Source organism: Mercenaria mercenaria, chromosome 17 (assembly GCF_021730395.1).
Source record: "Mercenaria mercenaria strain notata chromosome 17, MADL_Memer_1, whole genome shotgun sequence".
Classification (NCBI taxonomy): Eukaryota; Metazoa; Mollusca; class Bivalvia; order Venerida; family Veneridae; genus Mercenaria; species Mercenaria mercenaria.
The window spans coordinates 59,379,792-59,393,027 of NC_069377.1; the positions used below are offsets into that span (position 1 = coordinate 59,379,792).

Here is a 13,236-nt window from a genome sequence, read left to right on the forward strand (position 1 = left end):
CGAGCCTGTTATAAAAACATTAAAATGAAGGATGAAACATTATACTAATGCATCAGATTGAAATTTTATTTTTGCTAACACAATTTAAGTGAAACTAATATTGTATCCTCATGCACTTGCATTGAATTCATATTTTGGTTTCATTATGTTGAAAATTCGTCGTGCATTTAGTAGAGACTTACCCTAAGCCCTCAGGGAAACAATCTGTTTAAATGAATTTTTATGGTATTGAACAAAACGATTTTGATTTTAAATTGTAAAATAACCTCTAGACTAAATCAATCAAATAAGTCAATCATAACAAATTCTAAGCTAGTAATTTTCTGTATACGTAGAGTGTTAACAGACCCTACTAACGACGGTAGGTTTTTGTTGTACAACAAATTAATTATGTCAGCAGATTACTTTAGATTGTACATTGTTCCGATAAATTAGTATGTTCATTCGATAGTTTCTACGAATATTTGACCAGTACAAGCATTGGTAACAATTACTGAAAGAGCAGTGTAATTCCATGAAAAATAACAAATTAATATCATTAATGGTTCCATGATATGAGTGAATGATAGCAGTTAAATGATTTGAACCCGCCATGAGAAAACCAACATAGTGGCTTTCGACCTAGCATCGACCACCTTGCATCGTGCAGGTTTTTCGTAACATGGTTTCTCCAAATCGCATTAGTTGAGTTAAGAAACCGTACACTATCTGACCAGACTGCGCGAGATGCTGGTTCCGGGAAACGCACTATGTTGGTTTTCTCATGGCTTGGCTCAATCTTATGTGTCATGCTTAATCATTCATAGAGCCATTTTAATATCGAATATTATGTTTATTTTTGGTCAATTTGTTTCTGATTTCATGCACTTGTTTACCATAATCTTGATTTACCATGGTGTGGTCTGTCAACGTGGTGACTAAGATAATACTTACGAAATTAGGACATGTCCTAATCTGTAGTCAAACTTAAGATTTACGAAATCAAGGAATAGCATCGTACACACGGTAATATTTGGCTGTACATCTTGAATTTAATTGGTGTTGTACAACAAAAACTTACCGTCTGTAGAGGGCTTAACAAAGTGCTTTATCAGTTAATCCCTTAAAGCTTAACAGACGGTGGGTTTTTGTTGTACAACACCAATTAAATTTAGGATGTACAGCCAAATATTATCGTGTGTACGATGCTGTTCCTTGATTCCGTAAATCTTAAGGTTTAGCAGTATATCACAAAACAACAGATTTTTTTAACGAATGAACAGCATCTTGACACACAACTTATCTGTCCAATACATGTTTTACTGTTCTGTCCCACAGAGTTGGATACTTAAAATATTCTTAATGAGTTGTCCCCCTTTAAATAAGAATGCCATTTGTAAAGAAATAAATGTAAACAACTGTCAAAAATGATGTTTTACGTAGTTATGTAAAGTTTAAACACTCGCACAATGTTGCAAATGCATCAAAACGAAGACGTGTAACAGCTTTTAAAAAATGGCGAGTTTTTAAAGGCGCTGAACTGCCCAGAAGTGTGGCCCCTTCATGCAGTCCCTTTCCGGAATTCAATACATATATCAGTAAATTGACAATGGTTTTGTAGAATAATATAAATGTTTTATATGCTGTTAAATTTTCAAGTAAAACAGTGCTTTCTTTCTATGATTTGATGACGTTCGAACTTTTTTCTCCGAAACATGGACCTATACCTTAAAATTAGGACATGTTCTATTTCGTAAGTTTTGCCTTACGTACCATCCACGTTGACAAGCAACAAATTGGTAAATAATTAGTTGATAAGAGGCAAGTGAATGGAATTCCAGAAACAAATAACACAAATCTGAATATAAAATGGCTTCCAATGCATAATGGAAAAAGGATGACACTGAAAAGTTAAATGATTTGAACCGCGCCATGAGAAAACCAACATAGTGCGTTTCCGACCAGCATCCGCGCACTCTGGTCCATGGTGTTCGCTAACGGTTTCTCGAATTGCATTAGGTTTTGAAAGCAAACATCACTGATCCTGACCAGACTGCGCGGATGCACAGGCTGGTCTGGATCCATGCTGGTCGCAAAGCCACTATGTTGGTTTTCTCATGGCTTGGCTCATTTGTGTCATGCGTAATCAAATTCATAGGGCATAAATAGGTGAATATTATTTTTTATTATTAATGGTTACATTCTTTTCAGTACCTGATGCACTATGTTTACTAGGTAAATCTCTGTGATTTATATGGGAGTGGAATACTGTCTGAATGTGAAAGATAATTGTACATCTTTGTGATAATTAGTGTTGTACAACTAGAACCTACCGTCTGCTGAGGCCTTTACACCGCTTATAATATAGACTTTTTCATTTAAGATAACTACCAAGCTAGTTTGTGGAAGCTCGAAAGAAGCCATATGACCTAAACTGTGTGTGCATGAGGGATTGTGCACAACATTTCATTACTTCATGGTCAGAATTTATTAAACCAAGTATGTTTTATGTCTGCTTGGTTGCGCAAAGCGGGCGTACTTTTAGAGTAGCGGATTCCATTCAATGTAAACTCTGATTAAGCCAGTATGAGGGGGCATGAGGGGTGTTATATATTTCATTACCTCCCATTATTAGACTTAATTAAATCGAGTCTGGTATTATTTTCTTTGCTTGCAAAGGTTCTTCTAAAATATTTCATTCAACCGGGATTACAGCCTATATTTGTTTTAATTAATATCAACATCTCATTGCATGTAGGTATACTCAAGATCCATTACATGATACAGCTATTGCAGGCTTTGCATAGTTTGCCAGACACTTAAGCTGTAGAAACCGGTAAATATGAATTAAAATTAATAAAATTTCATCCGGGTAGACACATTTATCCGTAAATATATAATATTTCTAAATTACATACCTCAGTAAAATATTGTGATTTGTACGGGAAAACAAAATAAAATATGTTCTAAAGGTCGTTTGCAACCGAGTGGGTAGATGCGTTTACAAAAGTTTCTGTTTTCAATGAAGTGAACAAAAAGAGTTAATGACTCCGGATTCTGTTTTCAATGAAGTGAACAAAAAGAGATGCAATATGGGCAGACAGAAATTTATTCAATATTTAGTCATAATTATACCCGTTGCATAATAATTTATATTTGAACTTGACAATTATGGTCACATTCTGAAAATGATTGTCGATGGCGGATATACGCGTAAAGGGTACATTCATGAGAAATAAACCTCGCTGTTTTAGTATTTAGTCTCACAAAAGTTTTCCTGACAAATGCAAAGTTGTGACAGGAGACTATGTATTTTAGTTCTAGTACGTTAAAAGTGCAGTTACAAAGAAAAATATTAAATTTGAATTGAAACTACTCATCGTGGGTTAAACAATAAAACATAAGACTTTTTGTTTTCAACGTCTCTATATATTTCTAATGGTCTAAGTTATGTTTTCAGATTTTTCAATAAAGTTGATTTGTGTATGTTCGGTCTTTTTTTTTTTTTTTTATAAAAATACGGCTTAAGATTTTTCACATAAATCATTATACAAAACACATTCTAGCAAAATATATTGATTTCTACTTTAGAAATTGTATTGTTTGATAACTTGTACTCATTGTTATAACCAGGTTACGCCTGTTTACGCCTGGCTTTGGATTCGTCTCACGCCTGTTGATGAAAACGTGGCAATTAAAACGGCTTAGTCGTTGTTACTCCTTTGGTCCCGAATTAAACGAAATTTACCAAATTTTCAAATTAAAATGTTTAATAATATCTAAAATTAATTCAGTATCTAAACGTGGATCGGTATACCAGTGCACACCACAATACAATATACATATACATAACATTAGCCTGGCTCCCTGGCTGCATGGTTATTTCTTATATAAATAAAGGAAACATTTTATTAGAAAATTTTAAGCCTCTAAAATAGCACAAATATATACGATGGCTGAACCTATGTTTGGAGCCAGGGGCAATAAAAAATGTCAATGTAGAAACAACCCACTGGAGTTACTTCCCTCTTAATGAAGAAAACTGATATATGTAAATAAGAACAAACAAAGGGACGGGAGCCAGTCTAACATAACATATAAACCTCTACGGACAAAAGGCACGCTGAAAATGGGACGTGACATCGTTTAGAAATGGTCAGAAACTATGAACAGTGAACAACTTCACACTTTAGGATCTAATAATCAAGAAACACATAAACAAAGCGGTAAACTAAAAATAAAACAAAGAACAAACTAGTTGGGCACCGTCTTGCTTTGCTTTGCGTGTGCGTGCGTGCGTACGTGGATGTATATTTGTATGCGTGGACCTTTTAGTGCAAGAATTTGCAACAATTTTGCACCTCCTGTAAAAAGGACGAAGCCTCGGTGCCAATACACCTTTTAATTCTTAAGTTAACTTTAGCTGTCTCAGCAAAATAAAAATTAAACAATCTTCTTTAAGGAAAACTATCAAATAATGCTGTTTAACTCGGGCAAATTCACATGGGCTTTTGGTACTCACGCTCAAAACGTTTTCAAATTAAACTTCTTTGACATCATAATTTGAGCTTTGAACTACAGACTGCACGGCCCTTTGCAAGTGAAATTCTTTGTCATAGAAGACTCCGATTTCACATTGTCATAAGGATTTTAGCTACCTTTTCAAAACGCATAACAGTGAGAGGAAATAAATAACGGTGACTACAGGAAATCGCTGTTAAAATTTCATATTCAATATGTATCGAACTCGAGTGACAGCTAATTATACATAAAATATTTACAAAAATAAACGTAATAAAGGCAACTTTATGACAACTAATCATAACTTTTACCAACAATTACCTTACCAGCAATTACCTTATACGCTGGTACTGTATTACAGTTTGTAATAGTACATGTATATTGAATACCGGACCTCCAGCCTGCCCAGTACGGGTTGTTTAGAGGTCCGGTTACCGGACCCCTAGCCACTTGTGGGTTAGGAGGGAAATTTTGATCGGGTTTCTTACTGGTCACCATGTATTCAGTTTGACAAAAAATAACAATTATAATCTACAAACCTTTTTAGCTCTTGTACTACTTCCATGGCTTCTGACAAGTCGGTCAAAATATTTGCACATCCGGGATTAGTCTAAATAATGAGACCTCGGGTAGACCGATTTTACATTCTAATATTTCACGTTGTCTACCTAGAGGAGGGAGATATCGATCAGTCAAAAAAGTTTACGATATTCAACTCTTGAGTACCTTTCGGGATAGGCTACAGTCCGCATTCTGTTGACATTTGTAATCAACGCTTCCAACCGGACAATGGCGCGTGAGTCGTTATATGCTCTATTATCGTTCTCTCAGTGACAACAGTAATTACACTTCACTAATTGCCACTTCACTGACTTTTTAAGGGGCATCCCAGGCAGAGTGGTTAAAATCGCTGACTTTGAATCACTTGTCACTCACTGATGTGGGTTCGAGCCTCACTCGGGGCGTTGAATTTTTCATGTTAGGGAGCCATCATGCTGGCTTACGGAAAGTCGGCGGAATAATGCACGGATGGGGCACCTGGGGTATTCCTCCACCATCAAAGCTGGAAAGTCGCTATATGGCCTATAGTTGTGTCGGTGTGACATTAAACCCAACAAAAAAACTTGCAAAAATTGTTAAACCTTCAATATAGCCCTGTAGGACCAACAGATTTCGTACGTATGCGATCGCATTCGTAACAGGTAAAATGTGTTACGAATGTGTTTGTCCAACATGAGGGCTGACAAGAAGCACATTTGTACATGTTGAGTTTTATACTGCAAATCTTCAACAGTCGGTTTTCCATCGCAACATCATTAAATGACTGCCATAAGCACCATCACAAGTTCGTCGTCATCGACGTCACAAATTTATTTGAGCCGCATCATGCGAAATGGACCTTCGGGAATTCGAGGCTTTGCAAACCATTGTGGGCCCAAATCAGGCCAGATCAGCCTGACATCACGCAGTTTGATCACGGGAATACACCGATCGCTGTTATTTCAAAGAATCGCTTATTCTACCTGAATATGGACTTTTCTGACCCTAATTCAGATGCAAAAATGCACGGGTCAGCCTGAATATAGACTTTCCGGAAATTCCAAAAATGCCCGAATGCCAATTTTTCGTGACGTGGCTCAATTCTTATTATCATTTCTCATCCAACTGCCACTACCACTATAATATGATTACAACTTCAGCTACTTCTACTGTTCCCTCGACTAGCTGAAATGTAGACCTACAGGCTCAGGTCACTGGTTTCGAACCCGGGTTGGCCCGTCAACTGTGTAGCTATCTTTCGTTATAAAGAGCTGTTTCAATTTGGGGTTTGACAAACAGGAATTGCTTATGTCGTGGGACAAATTATATATAACTTGTCATGGACGGGGGTCGTTAGCCTTAAGTTAGGGGCCGATCTTGTTGCGGACTATGTTATGAGATTTTAAGAAATTACATTTTATTTTTTATTACCCTCACCCCACTGAGCCCGCCTCAGAGGTAATAGGCCTTCCCTATTATAACCCGCCGTGAAATAGCGGAGTTTGTGCGTTCGTGCAGTTATATATAGGTTTCTTGCCCTTGGTATAACTTGCCCATGCATAATTAGATTTCAAATATTTGGTACAAATGATCAGCAGGGATAGAAGGTTTGTTGCGATCATGATCCAATGTTGCTATATCCAAGATCAAGGTCACAGCTTTGAACTAAGATTTGTTTTGTTATTTTGTTGTAAATATACTTTTGTGTCCAGATCATAACTCGCTTTAGTCAGATTTTCAAATACTTTCGTACAATAACCCCATTTAGTGACAATCTGTAGTGTCATATTACACTTTTTACTGCAAACGTCTCAAATTTTGGCCCCTGTAAAATGGTTTTGATGAATATTATGTTTGTTTTTTGGGATTCAGAGCCCCTGTTTTCAACAGTATTTAGGTAATACAGTTTAGTGCAGTTATAATCTTACATTGATCCTACAAGGACCGTCCAAGATGATGATGAGTTTATGAAGATGATGATGATGATAATGATAATAAAAATGTCAATAATATTAAAATCAGTACAACAGTATCTTTGTTAGTAACAGAAAACTTCCAGCTCGAAACAGCACCGATATGCGAAATCCGAACAGATACGAAGTAGCTTTCCCGTTCTCGAACGTTCGTCCTTGACACTCTAGCGATGGTTAGTTCTTCCCATTAATTCAATTGAAATTATACCCTGGCTCATATACGATTTTTACACTCGTACTTTCGTTTACGGGTCGGTAAAACGCACCGATACACGTAAGTCTTAACTGGGGGGATGAGAAACCAATATCTCTGGAAATTCCCGGCCCGAACGCAGACCCCAGGCTGGCAAGAAACTCTCTTATTAAATATAATCCAATAAGAGTTCACGTCAGGGTTTTAAATGGGACATATTTCATTTGATGTATCAATTGTCGTCATTTTAAGTTTTTTTTTTATATATTTTGATGTTTAAAGCAATGCGAATTGACAAAGAAAAACAAAACGAAACGAAAAACATCTTGCAGCGAACCGCGGACGCCGACGACATCAGGATCAGACAATAGACATGAGCAGTCTAAGAATAGTCAAGTAGTCACTATTTTAAAGTATACTAAATGTATATATACCGGTTTTCTACGGAAACAAGCTTTTACAAGACTTCTACGTTAGCTGAGAATGCCTTGTTTCTTGTTTTTAGTGACATTTTATTTGTTGTTGAAGCGATACAAACCAGCGATTTATCGATTATAAAAGTTGAACAGGGATTGCATGTGGTGTGCATCTTCCCTTTAATCTTACATATCATATGCTTTAGTAAAATAAAAATCTTACAAACCAAGACCGATATGGGAAATTTATAAGTGATATGTACATGTAGTACCATGGTACTATGAACAGACCATCATGTAAACTGTTTTTCCCAAGTTTAATTGCCAGATAAACCCGTACCAAGATATTAACCTGACCGGAAATATCCCTCTAATCAAAAAGAGGGTCGTCATGACCACATCGCTCACATGAGTAATACTACATTATACATGTTATTAAATCTGCGATATTTGCCATTTCAGGGGCCCTAACTCTAAAACAAATAGTGTGATGTGGCTACTCTTCGGGGAAAAAAAGCAAAAATTTTAATGAATAATATTTCAATGCAAATTTGGTCAAAATCAAATAACAAATTAATGTGATCTCTGTCATGTTTACAATGCAAAGTCAGCAAATTTTGTCATTTTAAGGGCCATAACTCCAGGGCAAATGGTGCTATATAGCTGGTTTTCGCAAGGAACGAGATGTTATTAGATATATAACTTCTATACAAGTTTGGTCAAAATGAAATAATAAAAATGGTCTTCTCTATTGTCTTCAAAGACTAGAATAAGCAAATTTTGCCATTTCAGCCATAATCCCAGACGAATGGCGCGATATGGCCGTTATTAAAGGAAGTAGATCGTTCTAAGTTTTTAAAAAAATTAAATAACAAATGTAGTCTCATTGTGTTGACAAAGGGTAAAAAAAATAATGTTTTGCCCTATTTCCAAGTCACATGATGCAATGCGGTTGTTTTTGAAAGGAACCGAGATCTTATAGATATATAATTGTGTGCAAGTTAGTCAAAATAATGGTCTCTATCGCGTTCCCCAAGACTAAATCAGTAATTATTGCAGCTCTGGGACTATAACTCTAAGACGAATAAGGTGATATAGTTGAAAGGAACCCAGATTTTCATAGGTATATATAAGTTTGTGCAAGTTTTTTTAAAATCAAATAATAAATGTTGTTTTATATCGTATCACAAGAAAATGTGAACGGACGGCGGTTCGGACGACGGACGACGTACAAAAGATGATCAAACAGCTTACTTTGTCACTTCGTTTAAAAATGAGCTAAAACATGTTACAAATGTGTTTCAGATGTTTTAAAAAGCACTTTTTTTCATTTTTCCGATTGAAAATGACTTTTGACAAATGTGATCAGGTGTCACATCAAAAATCGGCATCGAATCACATTTGTCTCAAAATTGTTACAAATGTGCTTGATTTCTGTTACATATGCGATCGCCTTTGTAACACCTGTTACAAATGCGATCTGTTACGAATGTGGTCCTACATAGCCCCAAAGAAACATGTCTAAGTTGAGCGATATAGGGTCATTATGACCCTCTTGTTTTTTTTATGTTGGGTATAGGAAGAAAGCATTTTATATGCATATAAAATAGATTACATTCCTAATAAAACAGACGTGATATTGCCATATGATCGTCCATTTCCTCCAACAAAGGTACGCGCAAAGGTCCACTGCGCGCAGTAGTAAATAAATTTGCTATATGTTCTATACATGTATATAAAAATAACAATCTTCTGAGAGCTGTAACACATAGCCAGGCCCGTTTTAAAAACGAATTACTAGCCGTATGTTCTTAAATAACCTAAAAAGCAACAAGAAAAATAGGGGTCATGTATCTTCTAAGAGAGATATTTTGTCTGACAGGCCAACGCTATGTAATATTTTCCAAACTAACAGCTAAACTGTATGAACAGAGTAATAAGGTTTGTTTACCTAATGCAAAACATCTGCTTGAAAATGTTCCCAAAATGTCAAGTACAGGTCCAGAGTGAGAACAAAATGAAATACATAAAACATGAAAATGCCACTTCAACTGGAAAAAAAGAGGATTTTTTCTTTTCGCCATTATCCAAAATTGTACCTATTCCTTTCGTTGCTCTGAACATATTCCAGTTCCAATAGACGAGACGAATGGAATGCGCCTTATTAATTTTGGCTTTGGCTATTGTTTCGAAAGTGGCTCGGGTACTATTTTTGCATAACAGAAGTACAAAAGTATTTATATGACCATTGCTTATGACAATAAAAGAAAAGGATATTAAGGTACAAAAATAGGTATTTCATGATCAGAATAAATGATGATAATACGAATTTTTGAAATATGATAAATTTACAGCTGTAAGATATCTTAGTCCGTGCAGATTAAATTTAGATTTCAGGCTGCTAAATTACTGGAAATTTAGCGGTCCAGTTATGGATTTATCATCAAATAAACACAGCTTTCAGAATAATGGTGGCATAATTATAATAATATTAGATAATAATTATCACGATACTGACGATGTTTGAATGATCGAGTACAACTGAAAATTGATTTTCACTGTCTTACATAGGATTACTGAAATCAACATTTCCTTAACGCTAAATTAAACTGCTCTTAAAACGTTCGCTTACTTGTCGTACCTCATCTGCCATGAAGCAGTATTGATGTCAATCAGTAAGAGTCGGTTACTGATTTCAAATATAAATGAGCCGCGCCATGTGAAAAGCAACATAGTGCGTTTGCGACCAGCATGGATCCAGACCAGCCTGCGCATCCGCGCAGTCTGGTCAGGATCCATTCTGTTCGCTTCCAAAGCCTATTGTAATTAGAGAAACCGTTAGCGAACAGCATGGATCCTGACCAGATTGCGCGGATGCGTAGGCTGGTCCGGATTCATGCTGGTCGCAAACGCACTATGTTGGTTTTCTCATGACGCGGCTCAAATACGCTTTTAATGGAAAATTAATGATATAATATCACTCGACAGCAACCTCATTTTAAACCCAGTGCAGATCGGGGATTTTGATTTTGGGAAAGAAGAGGAGTTTCTAGGGCCTGGCTGTCGAATTGGCCGATCCTCTCGGATATGAAAGAAAAAGTATTTTCACACAACTGCGAGTGCGTGTGCGTGCGGATTGGGTGTAGATATTGGCAAACGCTGAGCCCATCTTTGATCGCCGTCATAACATGGTAGTTGTACTTGATGTAGCAGCAGTGGTGGTGGTGGTGGTGGTGGTGGTGGTGTTGGTGGTTGTAATGGTGGTGGTTGTAATGGTGGTGGTTGTGGCGGCTGAGGTGGTGGCTATGGTGGTGGTGGTGGTGGTGGTGGTTATGGTGGTTGTGGTGGTGGTTGTGGCGGCTGAGGTAGTGGTGGTGGTGGTGGTGGTGGTGGTGGCGGCTCTGGTGGTGGTGGTGGTGGTGATGATGGTGATGGTTGTAGTAGTAATAGAAGGAACTGCAGTTATATCAAATTATTATAATGGCGGCGGCGACGACGACGACGACGACGAAGACGACGACGGCGATGATGGTGGTGGTGGTGGTGGTGGTGGTGATGATGATGATGGATGATCGATGATGATGAGCTGAAATGCAAATATATAGATATAATTATATGATTATATATATATATATATTAATAGATATATATAATATTATCATAATTATATATTATACACATGATTGCCAAGGATGAAGTTCCAACTAAACCTTGGGATGACAGGCCATCTTTCCCTAAAAGATACTTTATCAAAAGTGAAAAGTAGTATGGGGGCCGTTTTGACTGCAAACGTTCCGCATGCGCCTAACACAATTGTATTAATTGAAACGAAATGTGGATTTTTCTAAACAAAAAATCGAAGGAGAAAATTAATTGACAGGTTTAAAACTTTCTCAACAAGTAGTAAAAAAAATCAGACAGCTATCATTTTGACAGTTCAGAATCAGCCACGGGCAAAATGCATCCTGGTGTTCATATATAAATGTGTGAGGAATATATGATAAGTCAACTCTGGTTTCTCTACAGTCACGTATAAAATCTTTCGCTTTACTAAAGATTTCCGTGCGAGGAACATGCTCATGAGTCTATGTTGACTTATTCTGTGTCCCTTATAATTAGGGGATTTATTGGTAAATTCCAGCGTGATGCTTGTTAGACATTGTTGAATGAGTTGAGATTATGCGCGGCGTTGATGCATGTGTTGAAGATAAGATTACATACGCTGCGTTCTCTGTCATTACAAATAAAATATGTATACGTATTGTTGAAGCCATGGTTGTGTATGAGGTCGTCTTAAAAGGTATAAACTCTCGTAAAATACTCCCGCACGTTTGGATCAAAATGTTTCTAAATTATAGAGGGGTGATAAAAGCTGTGATTGTTTTTTTTAGTAAGGTAGTTAGAAAATCGGGCAAATAAAAAAAGAAGGGCCGTGTGCTTGGCTTGTGCTAGACAAAATGAAAAATTCGGAACTCAGCAAAGTGTTCATAAGGGTGTCTACTGGAGGAAAGAATCGCATTTTTGATGACACTTCGCAAGAAAAGAAGATTATATTTCACAAAGTAGAGGTACCGAAAGTACTCCACCATTTGTAATCCGCATATTTGTCTATGATGTGGTCCAAATTAAAATGTATAGTTCGGAGAGTGCTGCTTATTACAGTGTAAGACCATAATATGTAATAGAAAAAAAATATTGGAACGCTTCACGAATTGCGGTCATCCTTGCGCAGGGGCCATGCCTAATCTTCTCTGTATCGTTCAATTTTAGTATATGTACTGCAAGCAAATTAGTGTTTCTGGAATCCTTATATACAGGGTTATTTTTCTAACCACAAGGCTTATGTAATATCACCTACAGACTTGTTAATGAGGAAATATGCCAAGTTCTTGTACGGTATTTGTGTTCATCAATTAATGTCTATTTCAAATGAAATAAAGTTCCTTTGATCCTTTCTTGAATCCCTTTCGAGGAGAAAGCTTTTCATACAAATCGTATAATTTGTATACATTTAAACTTATACTTTATAAGATTCATACCATGCTGGCAACGCGCGCGCGTTTTACGGACCTATTTGATTCCAAGCGGCTTTATGATACGGCCTTTAAAGAATAAAAGAGATAGTTTTAAGACACTAAGACGCCCCCCCCCCACCCCCTACAGCGAAGTAAAGGCCAAAAGCGAAATATCCAATAACAACAAAATATTTAACCTAAACGTCACAGTAACGTACAGATCGCTTTTTCCAAGATGAAATACTGCATAAAAAAATAAAAAAATCTGTAGAATTGTTTGTGATATATTATGCGGTTTAGTTTTGGTACTGCGAATCGTATGAAAATCATGACACGGGCAAAATGCATCCTGGTGTTCATATAATGTGTTGAATATATGATAGTCAACCCGTTCTCTACAGTCACGTATAAATTTTCGCCTTTTACTAAAGATTCGGCAGAGGAACATGCTATGAGTCTATAGACTATTTCTGTTGTCCCTTTAATTAGGATATTATGTAAATTCCACTGTGCTTTGTTAGAATTGTTGAATGGAGTGGATTATCGGCGTTGATGCATGTTAGATAAGATAATTACCTTCGCTTCTTGTCATTTAACAA

At 36.6% G+C, this 13,236-nt stretch overlaps 2 non-coding genes across 2 annotated transcripts; one reads left to right on the forward strand and one right to left on the reverse strand.

Annotated features, from left to right (window-relative positions):
* The first annotated feature begins 11,628 nt into the window (after positions 1-11,628).
* On the forward strand, positions 11,629-11,746 carry LOC128550401 (U5 spliceosomal RNA). The gene has a single exon (XR_008368264.1). It is a non-coding gene; the product is annotated as a U5 spliceosomal RNA (small nuclear RNA).
* A 565-nt stretch (positions 11,747-12,311) lies between these two features.
* On the reverse strand, positions 12,312-12,415 carry LOC128550404 (U6 spliceosomal RNA). The gene has a single exon (XR_008368267.1). It is a non-coding gene; the product is annotated as a U6 spliceosomal RNA (small nuclear RNA).
* Between the last annotated feature and the right edge of the window lie 821 nt (positions 12,416-13,236).